This window comes from Narcine bancroftii, chromosome 6 (genome assembly GCF_036971445.1).
Source record: "Narcine bancroftii isolate sNarBan1 chromosome 6, sNarBan1.hap1, whole genome shotgun sequence".
NCBI lineage: Eukaryota > Metazoa > Chordata > Chondrichthyes > Torpediniformes > Narcinidae > Narcine > Narcine bancroftii.
The window spans coordinates 5,952,711-5,969,403 of record NC_091474.1 but is presented as its reverse complement, the minus strand read 5'-3'; positions in this window follow the sequence as shown (position 1 = coordinate 5,969,403).

Genomic DNA, 16,693 nt, shown 5'->3' with positions numbered 1-16,693 from the left:
CCTTCACAGTGCATTAGATCTTCATAGGTGAAAATTAATCACACCTTCTGTTTGCTTTTGTGCAAATACGCAGCAATAATTGGTTCAGTCTTATCCTGAATGCAATGCTCTAAGAAAGATTTATTATCTTCAAAGAGAGCAACTACATGGTTATAGGAATCGGATATGAACGCTGATGAATTACAGAATTACAACGTTAATTCTTCATATTTTTGAGGTACCACAACATTTCCCAACCAAAACTAATCTGCCTTAATCATTCATATACATTATTCAAACTGTAGAGAAAGTACCTCTCAGCTTTATTGTATTTGTGTGGCAGAGTTTATGAATGATAAGATTTACAGTATTTAAATAATTAAGAGAAAAGTGAATGCTTGTGGGGCTCCACTTGTGGATATTGATTACATGAACTTTCTCCTGTGGTGTATTTCTGGAAAATATACATAATAACACATGGGTAATATCTTGATATCTGTTACTTCCTTCTCAGATAGTCATAATTTTCTTATTGGACATGACGATTGCCTTTTGACTAACAAGCCAAGTCGGAAATAAAACCACGGATCAAATGGTAAATTATGAGTTTTTTGTCCAATATCCTAATCTGTAAATATCTAAAAAAAATTATGTTTAGTTATTTTAAATTTAAAGATAATTGTTCAAAAGAGGCCAAATTTTGGTCAAAAAAAGATCTTCAAAAGATTGGATACCAAAATCTGACCATTGACAAAATATTGTGCTGAAGGTAGGAAAAATAATTAACTGAGGACTAATTAATAAAAAAATCTGTGACATCCAAAATATTTTCTAAATTGAAACCAAATCCTTAGCATATGTTTAACAAAATTATCAGTTAATTTAGTAGCAGAAAAGGGTAATGGAGATCCAACTATCGAAATGACTTTTAGTTTTTAATTTATTGGAAGGAAATATGCTTTCAGACTAATGCTAAGTAATTCAAGGGCTGCAATTACTTTTGCAAGGTTCAGTGACAAGGTGGTCACTTCAATCTTCCCTTCAATCTATGTGATTTATGGAACAATTACATGATTACTACACTCTATAAGACCCTTTCATATCTTTGCGTTTGATTTATATCATTAATCATTAGTACAGAATTTAATTAAAAACTAGGGCTGGCTGTTAGTTAAGTTCAGATGTGTCTATTTTTTGGATGCTGCATTTTCAAAATTTATGTGGGGGTGGTGGGGGGTGGAGGTGTGGGGTGGGGTGGGGTGGGGTGGCATAGGGGTGGGATGGCGAGTATGGGGTGTGTGGCAGTTGTGTGGGTGTGAGGGGGTTCCCTGTTGCGGTCTTCCCATGCGCATCTTCTAGAAATAAAGTCATTTACTGTCAAACTGTGTTCAGAGTCCTTGCTTTTCAGACCCATCAAATCTGTTCCGTCACTCACAACACTGGCCCTTCTACCCATCTATTATTCCTATTTTTCCACCTGGTCCAATCAACCGGCAGCCAGACCATAGCCTTCTATACTCCTCCCATCCATGTACCTATGCAATCTTGAAAGTCCGCAGGCAGCTCAATCAATACCCTTACCATGGTCTAAATGAAGGAATTCTCCTCAAACATTCCACCTTTCACACTTAACCCACGTCTTCTAGTTCTTGTCTTGGCCAACCTCAGTGGAAAAAGGCTGCTTGCATTTACCCCATCTATATCCCTTATAATTTTGTATACATTCTACTTATGATGCAGATCTCTTGTCTCATTTTAATTGGGGGATTTCAAAAATGCCTTTTTTTAACAGAAGGAAAAATTATTTATTTTTTTAATCCACCAAAAATCATTGTGGTTGGAGTTGAGAACAACTTCAAGAAGAAAGGATCCTTGGTGCCTTGTTGCTTTAGGCAAACAAGAACATTCCAAAAGTCCAGCAAATTAGATTAATATCTTTTGTGGGTAATTAATATAAGCAATTTTAGAACATATAACTATACTGGTGTGCAGCGTTTTCCTGCTCTATTGGTGCGCAGAGCTTTCCTGCTGTATCGGTGTGCAGGGCTTTCCTGCTATATTGGTGTGTAGAGCTTTCCTGCTGTATCGGTGTGCAGAGCTTTTCTGCTGCATCGGTCGGTGTGCAGAGCTTTCCTGCTGTATCAGTGTGCAGAGCTTTCCTGCTGTATCGGTGTGCAGGGCTTTCCTGCTATATTGGTGTGTAGAGCTTTCCTGTTATATTGGTGTGTAGAGCTTTCCTGCTGTATCGGTGTGCAGAGCTTTTCTGCTGTATCGGTCGGTGTGCAGAGCTTTCCTGCTGCATCAGTGTGCAGAGCTTTCCTGCTGTATCGGTGTGCAGGGCTTTCCTGCTATATTGGTGTGTAGAGCTTTCCTGCTGTATTGGTGTGCAGAGCTTTACTGCTGTATCGGTGTGCAGAGCTTTTCTGCTATATCGGTGTGCAGAGCTTTCCTGTTATATTGGTGTGCAGGGCTTTCCTGCTGTCTCGGTGTGCAGAGCTTTCCTGCTGTCTTGGTGCGCAGATCTTTCCTGCTGTCTTGGTGTGCAGAGCTTTCCTGCTGTCTCGGTGTGCAGAGCTTTCCTGCTGTCTTGGTGCGCAGATCTTTCCTGCTGTCTTGGTGTGCAGAGCTTTCCTCCTATATTGGTGTGCAGAGCTTTTCTGCTTGTCATTTTTTTGCAATGCTGCATTAGTAGCTTTGCAATTCAATATGAAACCATTATTCCATTGAAAAATGAATAATCAGTCCCATGAAAATTCTGTAATACTGAAGTCAGGATAGATGAAGATTTGACATCAATTCAGTCTTAATTCTTCTGGCCCAATGCAGCAGTTTTATTGATTTCTGTAATTTCTCCTTGGATAAACTTATTTCTGCCAATAAATAAGTTGGCTATGATGCTAAGAATGATTCCATGTGTCCAGAATGGTTTATGCTTTTTAATATGAATTTGAGAATAAACGAGAGCGTTCAAAAATAAAATGCAGTCCTGCACCCGGTCCATTCAAGGCAAAGTATTTCAATCAATTAGTTCATGCTGAACTCTAATATTTCATCAATCCTGTCACCCGAGAGGTACTGTTTAGCATTAGTTATAGGTCCTTTCATGCCTTAAAATGTATTTATTCCTGCCATCGTTGTACTGTCAGATTGATTGCATACATTATCTGTTGGCATTTGATTCTTTAACTCTTCATGCCTAAATCCAATCCATTCAGAGTTGAGTCGCTTGCACAGTCACTTGCTATTCAAGATGACATCTCGCATATCTGTGCAAATGACATTTATAACTGCAGACACCACCATCTTCTAATCACGTTGACAGTGACACAATACTGTAGCAAGTTACTAAAAAGTGACTTCAACATGTTGAGTATCTGTGATGATGACCTTCATTAAACTATATTTTTCTCATTCAGCCCAAACAGCTGTCTTCGAAGGAAGATGATCTCCCATTCCAGATTTGGCAGCTGCTCTTGTGTGAACTCCTTAACCAATCTTTCAAGGCTTTATCTGAAAAGGAAGTTAACCCTCTCCTAATATCTGGCAATTTTGGAGATCCCACAGACATCTTAACAATGCAAGTTGGAAATTATTATTCTCATCAAAGTGTATTGTTAAATTTGAGGCTGGTGAATAACAGAACTCAGTATATAACCTATATGCAAGAAAAAATGATTTCAACGTCTATCAATGGACCTGCTTTGTAGCCAACTTCATCATCAGGGAAACTGCTGGACGATGAGAATAGGGAGTTGAAGTGAATCCCCAGAGAAGGTTTGCAGTGTGATTTTAACATTTATGGATAGCCAACATGAGGCAGTTTTGACCTTTTGAATGGAGATGATTAACTCCAGCAAGGGTAGATTTGAACATTATTGCAATTGTAATGAGCTATATGTCAGGCTTAATGCTTTAAATGCTGGATTTAGTGACTGTGTTTTGAATTTGGATTGTCATGGCAGTTTAGTTTTGGGTGAGCTTACTACATTATCAGGTGTGATTGATCTTTCTCAATTAGATAGTAATACAATAATATTAATGAGGTGGCTGTGGTTAGTGTGTGAAGTGACAATTAGTCCTTCTTGTTTGGTTGATGACAAAGTTAACTGTCAATAATCTAGGGAAAGGATTTAAATCCAATGTTGATAAATTTTGTTTCTATCTGCTCCCCTTTTATACCACCTTATCAGATTCCAGCTCTGGCAGCTGTTGAATGCTCATACCCATTCCACCTGGTATCATTCGCTACCTTTCACTTAACCTCATTGTTTTTCTTGCCTCTCTCTCCCATTTTCTGGTTCTGCCATGCTTCACCTTGACCTGGTCTATCAATCCCATCCGGAGCCACTGTCCCTTCTTTCCCACCCTGTCCTCTTTCCACTGGCTTCTCTTCTCCATGTTTCCAGTCTCATAAGGGTTCTAGCTCAAAACATCACCATTCTTCTTCCACTGATGTGACTTGGCCTGTTGGGTTCTTCCAGTAGGTTGCATTTGGCTTCAGATTCCAGCATCTACTATCTGTGTTTCTCCTGTATTTTGTGGATGTTTTGAAGCTATTATACTGAGCAGAAGCCTTCAGTCGGGGGACTGAGTTCAAGACTCACAAGGTAATGCTGCAGCTCTATCCAACTCTGGTTGGAACACTCTTGGAATACTGTGTTCAGTTCTGATCACTTCATTACAGAAAGGATGTGGAAGTTTTGGAAAGGGCTCAATTTTAACATTTAAGAAAAATTTGGGCAGGGTTATGGATGGATATAGATGGTGCAGGACGAGGCAGAATAATTCAGCACAGACTAGAAGGCCTATTTCTATGTTGCAATATTCTATCATTCCATGGAATGAAGTGCTGCGGTTATTTTTTTTGGCAGAGTTGTTCTTTTGCTGTTAATTTGCTGTCATTTTTTAAGCAGATTTCAAGACCATTAAACATTTGCATGGAATATTGAATAGGATAAATTCCTGGTTAAAATAGTTTGAAAAGCTTTAGCGTCTTGAAAGGACCTCCACTTATGCAAATAAGTCCATAATTACTGGTGTAGTGTGGTGAATTGTCTGTCATGTGACCCTATCAGTGAGTACCTAGTTGGAAAGTCATCACCTGCCAATCAAGGTTAGACTGTGCCACCCATTGTTGCACATGTGACCATTCGTCCCTTTAGTCACCTAGCAATTAACTGGGCCTCTGACTTACTATGCTATAAAGTCCACCACATGGTGGAGCTCTTTCTCTTTTGCTCTTCAGCCCTGAGATGAACCTTGCTCCGCTCCAGGTTATGAACTGTGGACAATGCTAGAGGAGTCATTGGTAAGGTGTCCACTACATAGGGATTGTGGCTGTTGTATGTTATTATAGGTAGCATCTGAGTTATGCCTACGTTAGGAAAGGAACAACGGATAGCATATTGTAGTCCTTGATTGTGATATGTTGCTCATATCAGTAATCGTTGTACTGGGTTGCATTGTGTGCTTATGAGTGCAAGCTGTGGATGGAGTTGAGTTTGATGTGACTGATTATACTGTGTTGGGTGATTGAGAGCACGAGTGTGTTATCCCTGCTGCAATTCCCTTGTATGTCTTTCAACAAAGATCCTTCCTGTGTTCAGCCTGTGTCCAGACTCATTGCTCTTTGAACCCATTGAACTTGTTTCCCTTCACACACAAGGTTCCACCTAGCTGGTTATTTTCACCATTCCAGCTCTTGACACACAGCAATATCTTGTTGTTGTTGAACTATCATTTACCTGGGAAAAAAATTCCCTTCAGGCTACTGAGAACTGCAACTCCAGAAAATCCTTTATCTTGAGTCTGACAATCATGACATGTTCGATTTAAGATGAGGATAAACTTGAACTTGATGCATTTAATAAAATAATTTATCAGTGAACACTTTACAGTTTCAAAGTACATTTTTCTTGCACATTCTACTGTGTTAGCAGACTGCCTCACGATAAATTTATTGATGTACTGTGAAGTACTATTCAAACTAAAACCTGATCTTCAACTCTTGCTAGCTTGAACTATCAAATGTTACAATTTGTTTCTTCTTTCTCCACATATTGGAAAATGCTCCATAATTCAAGCAAGGATATTCATTACATTTTCTTTCAAGATGACAGTAGATTTCTCCACAGATGGACAAGTTCCTCACGAAACAATATTCTAGTGAGGGATCAACAAGGATCCCTCAGTGACTCCCTTGTCCACTCCTCCTTTCTCACCAATCACCCCCTTGTGAATCTGCAGAGGTCATCTACTGCATCCAGTGCTCCCATCTACTGTGTCTGGCCTCCTCAACATTGGACAGACTGGATGCAGACTGGGTGATCACTTTGTTGAACACCTCGACTCAGTCCACCACGACAGCGTAGATACCCCAGTGGCATTTCATTTCAATTCCCCACCCATTCCCTTAACAACATCTGTGGCCATGGTCTCATGTGCTGCCAGATTGAAACCACTCTCAAATTGAAGGAAGAACACCTTCTATTCTGTCTGGGCACCCTCCATCTGGTTGGCATTAACCTTGACTTCTCTGGCTTTTGTTAGCCCCCCGCCCCCCAATCTTTATGTCTCTGTACTTCTGATGCTGTCTGTCCCATTTTTTTGCTGTCTCCTTTCACAGAGCCAAAATCTACCCCCCATCAATTCTCACCTCTCCTGTTGTCTTATCATACCCATTTAACACCTTTTGTCTGTTGGTCTGAACTCCTCCCCTTCCCTTTTCACCAGCCTTTTAATAGAGGCCCCTGCCTGCTTTTTGTTTGCACCTGGTGGAAAGGCTCAAGCCCAAACAGTGTAATATATCTTTACCTCCTCTGGAAGCTGCGAGTCTTGTTGAGTTCCTCCAGCATTTGTGTTTTAACTTCTTTTAAAAAGAAGCCCAAGAACTTTAAGAAATTTTTAAACCATTGAAAGTAAGGTGAAATGGAAGAAGCATTTAATATAGATAATAGGCAAGAAAAAGATGTAAAGTGCTATCTTTTTATTCCAGAATTAATGCTGTCTGCGCATCCATTCATGTGAATGCCCTTTGGGCAAGGTGGCAAAGTTGAGAGCCATTGCAGTGGAAATGATGAGGGTGAAACAATCACAATTCTACTGAGAACTGCAAAAGTGAAAGTGTTGGCTGGTCACTGTGGAAATGCAGGGTCAAATATTTTAATGTTGCTTTTGTAAATGACCATGAACTTAGTGAGGGAGAAAGCCAGCCAGGTGGTGTCTACTCTTTTAAGATACAAATTGTAGGGTAACATCATGTCTTTATGATGAATGTTGAAAGACCAGCAGAATATCTGATTTATTAACAATGGTAGAATTTCTTCTCTTTGTTATATGTTCCCATTAAGGTGGACAAAGAAAAATCCTCTGCAATCAATTTGAAATCACTTTATTTCTATAGCATTTTTTCACATGTCCAATCAATATTTAGCTTCCAAGAAAATGCAGATGGTTTAACTTGTTCAGCATGGAGCCACTCGCTACATTATTCTCTCATCAATAGTGTTGCAATTCTGCTGCTGACTGGCACCAACAAAATGCCTGCAGAGAGCTTCGTACAACAACACATCATGTGTAGCCCATCAAATGGATTAGCCTCCATCTGTAGTAGTCGGGAAATCAAGGGAAACAACCGCCTGGGTTCAGCCCCGTGCACAAAGCAGGTAATAGGCCCACGCCAGATGGGAAATGTAGGCCCCATTTCAAACTGCTTATTAAGTATTTTTGTAATCAGGGTTAAATGCATACAATTTGTATCTGGGTATGTACATGAAGTACTTACAGAATAAAAGAACTAGAATAATGTATATTAAAAAGAAAAGTCATGGCAAGCAATTTTATTCAAAAAGTATGTGATGCTCAATCAGACTCTGAGTGATTAAAGGCTTTAATAACCTGAAACAACAGGCATGTCTTCACATGCTGCTGGCCCAGTTCCAAGGTTGGTATGAAGGGGGAGACTAGGATGACTCAGCCATCATTGGGGAATCTTATGGAGAGGAGTTACAGGGTTGGAGGTGGGCCAGCCTGTACAGTATGGTAATATTGTGTATGCAGTGCTGTGTTCCACCACAGTATATAAGACAATAGAGTACAGTACTGTAATAGGAAACAGTAAATATAATAATGAGCTCATGTTTATTCTGTATATGGAATTTCAGATCCGAAATGGTCATTTCTTCACATTCAGAAATCATTTATTTGCTTTTCTTGGGGCAAATTCACCCATAACACCAGAAAAATGAAGCAACTTTGCCTTGTCACTGTTGATGTACAAAATTGCTAATCTATTCAAGCTTTCTTGCACCATTGTGGAGCGAAAGTATGACTTGATTCATTTTAGGTCACTGACGCTCCTCTCATTAGAGCCCACCTTTGCTGGCAATGGCAGAAAAATGTGCAACACAATGAGGACATTTGGGAAAACGTTGCCCAATCTCAAGTTCAATATTCCTAACCATAAATTTTCTTCAGTAACACAGCAAGGAGTTTGAAATTCACATCAAAAATCCTTTCATGAAGAAGCATATCACTTGAAATATGACTTGGGTATCACAGCTGAAACTGATTAGTTTTTTTTAACAATTCATTCTCATCTAAATGCTTAAAGTGCCACAAAATAATCAAAAAGTCCACAAATATCCCTGAATGGCTGGGTTATCAACAAAGTGAATACAAAAATCACAGACCTCCTGCTGCAAAATATAATTTTCCTAACAATGTACTTGCTCTCTGGTTTGCTGGAGTTAACTGTGGAACAGACAAATAGATCCTGCAACTCTCTATTTGCTAAGGGTCAGAAACCAGCCCCATTATACATGCAATGACAATTAAAGATGGTCAGTAAATGTTACCCTACCACTCACCTGTAATAAGAATGCCTCTTCCAAAACATGCCAGAGTTTTTGTTTTGCCTAATACTTCAAATAAGAATAGTTTTGGATTGTGAGATAACAGTCCTTAATAAGGACATTTATGTGTTTTAATTTAATGTGCCATAAGATTTTTTTTTTGCTTATATCTGGACTGTCCAAATGACTGAATTAACAGTAGTGCAACGCCAATATTTCCTGTAGGATTTTACGTCCCATAAATAATGTGTAATGCACGTCAAAAGAACCAAAGATTTGTTGATCCAAACCAAGGCTTTTATTAACTAAAAGGCTGGAGCATATCATGAGTAGGTCGACCAGTCCAGAATGACCTGGTCTGGCTAGGAGCAATCCTTTAAGACCTGCCAGTAGGTGTGGCTACACACTCAGCCAATCACAGTCATCCTACACTACCATCTGTACATATACACATTGGTGATAGAATCTGTACTATCACATAATGGGACTGCCACACAAGTGAAATCTCCAGAAGAGCCTGTGGTGCTTGCAATCAAAGTCAAGGTTGGCCCCACTCAAAAATCTTGTCTCAGGATTATTGCAGTCACTGTTGATATGTGGCAAAGTTGTTGCAGCTGACAGCTGCATTGTAGAAGTTGAGGAAAAAAAGTTCAATTAGCAAAGTGGTGAACTGACTTATTTTTATATATAAATGCAACTTTTACATTAACCCCCAGGAAAACTACGTGCCTACCATTTGGTGACATGAATGCTTATTGCAAAAGGTTGTCTTGAATTTACATGCATAATTTTTCGAAAACCTGCACAGTTCTCTGGTGGACTCTACAATCCCCACCCCTACTAATATTCCACCCACCTCCCCCCCCCCCCCACCCCATCACCTTTTCTTTCTCCCTTCTCAGTAGATCTTAACAAAAAAAGGATCATGCTTCTAAACTATTGAGGTTATGGAAAATTATTGCAATTTTTTTGGGTGAAGTTAATGAATTCGAAGACAACTTGTCTAATTTTGTAACGTGGATGAAACTATATAGAATAATACAATGTAAATATATCATCTCTCAAGGTGGAGTTAGTTCATTTTCTCAAACTAAAAACAAAATACATATAGCCATTCATTCTATAAGGCATTTCTCATGAGATTAAAACTTGAAATCACATCCTAAAATTGTACCTTTGTTATCATCTATAATACAGAATAATTAATCCCTCACTGATTCAAAACTTGGCACCAATATTAGTCTCTTTCCTTGTATACATACAATGTTAGTACAAGCTTGTTAGCAGAAATCAATATTGCTCTCATGTTTTCTACAATGACTACACTTTAAACAATGTGTAAATATTTTGAGACATACAATGTAAATGCAATTATCCATTTTTTCGTGTTAACTGACTAGAATGGGAGGAATCAGGAAATTGTTAACCAATTTTTTGGAGCAGTAGATTAAAGGACCAAATTTAATGGATGGTGCTTCCATGAATTCTAAGAAACTGAGGTCTTCATTTACGATGCATATTTGGAAAATCTACTTGTGCACCTGTGATATATATTTGCTTGCACTGAGCTTTGATCTTGGCAGTTGTTTTCATGTAATATGGCTTGTTCAGTCCTCTTCTATACTAAACAATATCTGTTTACACTGTGAACACTGATGCCACTAGGAAGGTGTGGACCACACCGGGTGACACAAAAATTGTCTATAAAATTTTGTGCAGTGTTTAAGGAGAAATTTGTTTTATAAAAATATCCCTGTAGATAGTTAAAACAATTAAAAAAAAAAATTCATAAGCCCATCTTGCATGTATCAATTCACCTACAGGGCTAAAACTTGATGCTACTTTACTTTTTAAACCTTCTAATGCACTCAGATCAGACCTGTCTTTATTACCTAATGATAACGATGCTTCGAATCACGTGGTTCCGTCTGCCCGCGCTACCAGCAAGCGCTGGTGTTTTTTATAGTCGCTGCTTTTGTCAAATATTCTGGTGCTTTAGCTACAATATTGTGGTCATTAGTAAATAACTTATTTGAGAATGAAGTAATAAATAAAGGAAAAGGAGAATTTTCACTTTAACCATATGTAAATACATTTAGGCTGTGCATATGATGTTGCAATTTTAATTATCTCACTGACATTGCTATATTGTTCATTGATATACGGCAATTGTGATTTAGGAATAACATTAGTACGAAAAGCATTATTACAGATTCTGTATGGTCTGATACAGGAGGAGGTCCAGGGTTTTGGGAAGGGGTGGGTGGGTGGAGTGACACTGCACTGGGTGACACCAACCCTAATGATGTCACTGACTACAAATATAATTTAGCTTTGATACATTTTTCCAGCATTAAATTTTTCATTATTACACATGGTTTACTTTTTCAGTTGCTTGGCTACAGATGTGAAAATAATGACGCATTTTTCTGCTAGAAAATGTTACGGCAAATCCTGTCTTTTATGCACTGTGTATTGCATTATCTAATTTCACTCAGTCTCACTTGATGTTTCTTCCAAGTGGTATTCTAATTTTTGAAAAGGATCAGCATTACCTTTTGGTTCAGAACAAGGTCTCCAATCATCACATGTACCAGAAGATTCCCAAATGTAAATAGTCACAGAGCAAGTCGAGTGATCTGTTAGTTGATTAGCCGTACACCTTATTTATTTAGTTTATATTATGTCGGGAGTGTGGATAAAGGAAGGCATCCTTGGCATGTTCCTGGTTCTCTTCGGTGGCGTAGGAGATGGGTGTATCCTGCTTGATGTATGAAATCGGATCAGCAATTCCAGAAGTAGAAATAATAAGACGGAAGGTGACCTGATATTACTGGGTGATTCCAGGCATCCTTGCAGTGAATAGAAAGGTCTTGTGACTAGCTCCTGGTTGATTATTGGGGTTAATCTGTGCCCAGCTCTCTATACTCAGTCCATGCTACATCGTGGTTAAGCATATAATGACATAATGCTGAAGAAATTGTATTTTCTGATTAGTTATTTTCAATTAGCATGCAGTGTCCTGCTTGAATCAATATATTTAACTTCCAGTTTCTTCTGCTTCCCTAATAATTGGAAGATTTAACTTTTGCATAAATATATTGCTAGGGTGGTTGAGTTCCATTAAATTGTTCCATTTGTTTGCATCAAAAGCTGTCACAGACCTCCTGCCTTTCTTTGATCAAATTTCTGATGGGGTGACAGGGGAAGCATTAAAGAGGTTCCTGGTCTTGACAAATACTGGTTTATTCTGAATTTAAAAAAAAAGTTTTATGCCTTTGGTTTCAAGATTAGAGAGGGAACTGATGGAAAAAGATCCAGACCAATTGTTCACTGTGATGAAGTGTGCAAGGGTATTATTTTCTGGAATATACAGAAAAGTGGATCTGTTTGCTATGGGAAACCACTGAAGTAAACAATGTAAATCCAATAAGTTCAATCAGGTGCCATCAGATTCCTGAATAATCAATGAACCCAACACCCTGCCTGACCTTTCGTGCACTATTTTTTTATATGATTTGTTATTGTAAAAGTGATTTACATGAATGTTTGCTCTATGGCACTGTCGCATATCACCAAATTTTGTGACTTGTTCATGACCGTAAATTCTGATTCTGAACAAAGGCTGAGTGATGATATGTAAAGGCAAGTAAATGGTTAGATCTATATTAATGAAAAATACATTGGAGGCAGGAAATTTGAAATGGAAACTGTAAATGCTGAAGAAAATCATTCACCCACAGAGAGCCAAACACATCTTCAGTCTATGATCTTTTCATAAAGGATTAGCTAAAACTCTCTCCAATTGTTTTTCTTTGTGTATCTATGCTATGTGGGTTCATGTATATACAGGAAAATCCATGGTATCTGGCACCAGTGGGGGATTGCTAGATGCCGGATAAGTGTATTTTCTGGTTGGTTGAGTTTTTCTCATAATGCCGAACTAAAACCTCATGATCCACTGATTTCTGCTCAGCAGACAGATTTTTTTGCTGGTTGGGTAAATTCTGGATACCAGGGGGTTTTGTTGCATTTAGACTTTTGCATAGCTTTAATATTCAAATTAACCTATCATCTTTTTGCACTGTTTTGTTGCTTTAATACATGGTTTAACTTTAGCACCTTTTAAAAAAAATAAAAAAAAAAATTCCTGCACAATTTTGACAAGAACACTGGTGAAACAGCATGAAAGCTCAATGGTGCAGTCAACACACTCCTTCAATCCCACCTTGCTCACAGAAAATAACTTCTAATTTTATCTAAATACCACCAACAAAAAAAAAATGTGAAATGGCAGGATTCCAAATTCCTCTAGCTGTGAAAAATGCATCAAGTATGGTTTTTGGACTGCAGGCAGGTAACAAAATTTGCCGTTAAATGGGCAGTCTAAAAAGGAAAGTGCAATTCCTGCGCCGCGATTCATCCTCCTGATCCCCGACTACTTTTCAGGTGAACCTGCAGTCTAAATAGCACCGTAAAACTCACCTCATGAATTCAACGTCCAGCTGATGATGCACTCAGCATGCAACAATAGTCATGCTCCGTTTCTCTCCTCCAACTCATCCCTCTCCACATCACAAAGGCTTTTACGAAATGTGTGAATTCACAATTTGTGCGAATAATGCCGTACATACTCATTGCTACCTTCAGCACAGTCTGAGGATCGACAGCCATGGATGCCTTCTTGGGAGCGTTGCCTAAATAGAGCTCAAGGAATTAGAGAAGATCCTTGCCATTCAGTGCACAGTATCTTTAACCCACTGCCATCAAGAAGGGTTGGGAGGAGCAAAATCTCGACTGCCAGGCTGGGGAATAGTTTCTTCCTGCAGGCTGTGAAATGACAGAACAGTATCCTGTAACTGCATAAATTACCACAAATATTTATTTTGACTATTCATGTCATTGTTATGCACTGTGTATTGTGTGATTTTTGTGGGTGCCCCATGGTCTGTTTCATCAGGTTGTATATGAACAATCGGATAATAAACAAACTTTAACCTATCGATGTGGATCTCCTAAGTATTGCCACAGTCTAACCTCTAAATGCATAAGGTTGCTTTACCTTGGATGATCATCTGTTGGAAGGTATTGCCACTTTCCCAGCAAATCCATTTTTAAAAGTATCTCTATTCTGTCTTATAATTGTACAAAAATTATACAAGAGCAATCATAAAGATAAACTTTCAATTAATTATTGCTACCTGTACAGAAGAGGAAATTGTCCTGCCTGCTGAGTATTTGCAACATTTTGTTGTTTTGGATTTCCCGCATCTGCGATTTCTTGCACAAAGTAAACTGATTTCTCAGTTTAAATCTAGCCAATTTCTGGAAAAAAGTAATCCTTTAAATCCAAGCAGTGAATTGGATGAAACAAAGCCTGTAATGTTGATTTATGTTGGTACATTGACTCCTTGAAATTATCACATGATAGATAGATTGAGGAATTTCTCTGAGGAGTAGTCAATATCTCTGGAGTTATTACAGTGCAGGTTCAAATTGCAAGAAAATGCAGATTTATGCAGTGCTATGGAAAATGTACATTCAACAGATGATTCAATCCAATATATAAATGACTTGGAGAATGTAAATTTGCTAATAACACAAAAGTTGGTGGAGTTGTAAATTGGGAAGAAAATTGTGAAAGGATGCAGAGGGACATAGATCAGTTGGAAAGGTATGAAATAAGACCATAAGCTAGAAGAACGGAAATAGGCAATTTGGCCCATCATGAGGTAATCCTTTCTTCCACTCAGCCCCACTCTTCTGCCCACTCCCCATAACCTTTTATACACTGACTATTCACTTACCTATCAATCTCTGCCTTAAATATAACTACTGACTTGGCCTTCATAGCCACCAGTGATAGCAAATTCCAGATGTTCACCATTCTCTCATTAAAGAAATTTCTTCATATCTTGAATCTTAATCCTGAAGTTGCCTTATTCTCCACTACCATGGAGAAACAACTTTACCATATCTATGCTGTCCATGTGATCTCCCCCTCATTCCTCTGAACACCAAGAATACAGTCCAATGCCCATTAAATGCTTTTCATAAGTTAATCCTTTCATTCCAGGAATGATTGTTGTGAATCTTCTGTGACCCCTCTCCAAACCAGTACATCCTTTCTTAAATAAGGAGCCCCAAATTGGGTGGCACGGTTGGCCTAGTGGTTAGTGTAAAGCTGTTACAGCCAGTGATCGCGACAAGGGTTCAAATCCTTCTCCCTTCATCTGCTGGGAGCTCTGGTTTTCTCCCACCCTTCAAAATGTGTTGGGGATTCTAGGTTAATTGGGCAGCATGGGCTCATGGGCCAAAAGGGTCTGTTACTGTGCTGTATGTCTAAAACTGTATCGTGTACTCCAACTGAGGCCCTGCCAGTGCCTTATAAAGCTGCAGCATCACCTCCTACTCTTGTATCCTATTCTTCTAGGAATGAATGCCAACATTGCATTTGCTTTCTTCACCACTGATTCACCCTGGAGGTCAACCTTCAAGATATTCTACATGATGACTCTCAGGTCTCTTTGTACCTCCAAATATTGAATTTTCTCCACATCTAAACCATAATCTGTCCTTGTATTCCTTCTACTAAAGCATATGATGATACACTTACCAACATTATATTTCATTTGCCCTTTCTCCTAATCTATCCGTCTCTCTGCAGCCTCTCTGTTTCTTCATCATTACCTGCCCCTACGCCTACCTTTTTAATCATCTTCAAATTTAGCCACAAAGCCATTTATTCCTTAATACAAATCATTAACGTGCAATGTAAAAAATGGCCTCAACATCAACTGTTGTGGAACACCATTGGTAACCAGTAGCCAATCAGAATAGGATCCCTTTATTCCCCCTCTCTGTCTCCTGCTGATCAGCCAGTGTGGAACCCACACTGAGCCCTCATCTTGTTAAGTAGTCACCTGTGAGGCAGTTGAGAAGGGCCTTTTCAAAATTCAAATATACACATCTGCTGAATCTCCTTTGTTGAGCCTGCTTGTTTGTTTCCTCAAAGTGAATTTTGGGATGTCAAATACTTGCACCATATATCCATTAAATTGCAATGACCTATTGTCACGGGAATAAAAGCTCTAATGTCTGGAGAAATGTATTTGCTGGCAAGACCACATTTGGCAAAGAGGAATCTTGCCAAAGCATCTTGAAGTGCTGCATTTCTATTGAAGGGACTCTCGCAGAATAATCAGGGAGGAAGTTTTAAAGACTTAGATCCAGCAGCAATGAGGGATCAGAATGGGGTACAACTTGGAGGGGACCAAGCATGCAATGGACTTGTTATTTTTGGAAGACGAGATCGAGAGTCTAGGAATGGTTGGCTGGGCCTTTCATGTACATGTGGTGCACCAGAATGAAACTTTAGTTTGCTGAATGGGACATCAAACAAACTGGCAACATTGTCGTCATTGTTTCTGGAGATCCCAAAGAACAAATTGATTTATATTTATAGAAATGTCCGATTAAGCAGGAAATTATTGCCATATTCCCTTCAATAGAAATGCAGCACTTCAAGATGCTTTGGCAAGATTCCTCTTTGGCAAATGTGGTCTTGCCAGCAAACCTTAACCCCTAAAAATGTGTGAATAAATACATTTTTAATAGTGAATAAGCATATGCTTATTTGCTGCCCTTTGCCTGTTCCACCTTACAAAATGCACTTATATTTATGTTTTGAAGAATTCAAGCATCTGCAGGATTTATTGTATGAGAAGGAAGTGTTCAAATAGTTTGTCAGGAGAAGGATGGAACAGTTGAAAGGCACAAAATGGAACCCTGACTTGTAAAAAGTACCATCTGGGGTGAGAGACTTAATGGTGGAATGCCCTAGTGTTCTAACTTTTCCTGCT